At 27.2% G+C, this 659-nt stretch overlaps 1 protein-coding gene across 1 annotated transcript in view; it reads left to right on the top strand.

Annotated features, from left to right (window-relative positions):
• LOC111083899 (trafficking protein particle complex subunit 8-like) overlaps positions 1–659 on the top strand; it is an 11,399-nt gene that overhangs the window by 8,126 nt on the left and 2,614 nt on the right. The gene's annotated exons all lie outside the window — the stretch shown is intronic.

Here is a 659-nt window from a genome sequence, read left to right as displayed (position 1 = left end):
TTTGTTAAAACTTGGACATTATTGTAGTTTCAGATATCTGAACCAGTGTTTTGTTAAAACTTGGACATTATTGTAGTTTCATGATGTATCTGAATCAATGTTTTGTTAAAACTTGGACATTATTTTAGTTTCAGATATCTGAATCAGTGTTTTGTTAAAACTTGGACATTATTGTAGTTTCATGTATCTGAACCAGTGTTTTGTTAAAACTTGGACATTATTGTAGGTTGCATATATCTGAATCAGTGTTTTGTTAAAACTTGGACATTATTGTAGTTTCATGTATCTGAACCAGTTTTTTGTTAAAACTTGGACATTATTGTAGTTTTATATATCTGAATCAGTGTTTTGTTAAAACTTGGACATTATTGTAGTTTCATATATCTGAATTTTATTGTTGTTTCATATATCTGAATTAGTGTTTTGTTAAAACTTGGACATTATTGTAGTTTCATGATGTATCTGAATCAATGTTTTGTTAAAACTTGGACATTATTTTAGTTTCAGATATCTGAACCCGTGTTTTGTTAAAACTTGGACATTATTGTAGTTTCATGATGTATCTGAATCAATGTTTTGTTAAAACTTGGACATTATTTTAGTTTCAGATATCTGAATCAATGTTTTGTTAAAACTTGGACATTATTGTAGTTTCATGA

This window comes from Limulus polyphemus, unplaced genomic scaffold, assembly GCF_000517525.1.
Source record: "Limulus polyphemus unplaced genomic scaffold, Limulus_polyphemus-2.1.2 Scaffold11962, whole genome shotgun sequence".
Classification (NCBI taxonomy): domain Eukaryota; kingdom Metazoa; phylum Arthropoda; class Merostomata; order Xiphosura; family Limulidae; genus Limulus; species Limulus polyphemus.
Note: the sequence above shows the minus strand (reverse complement) of the source record. Positions and strands in the feature narration are given on the sequence as shown.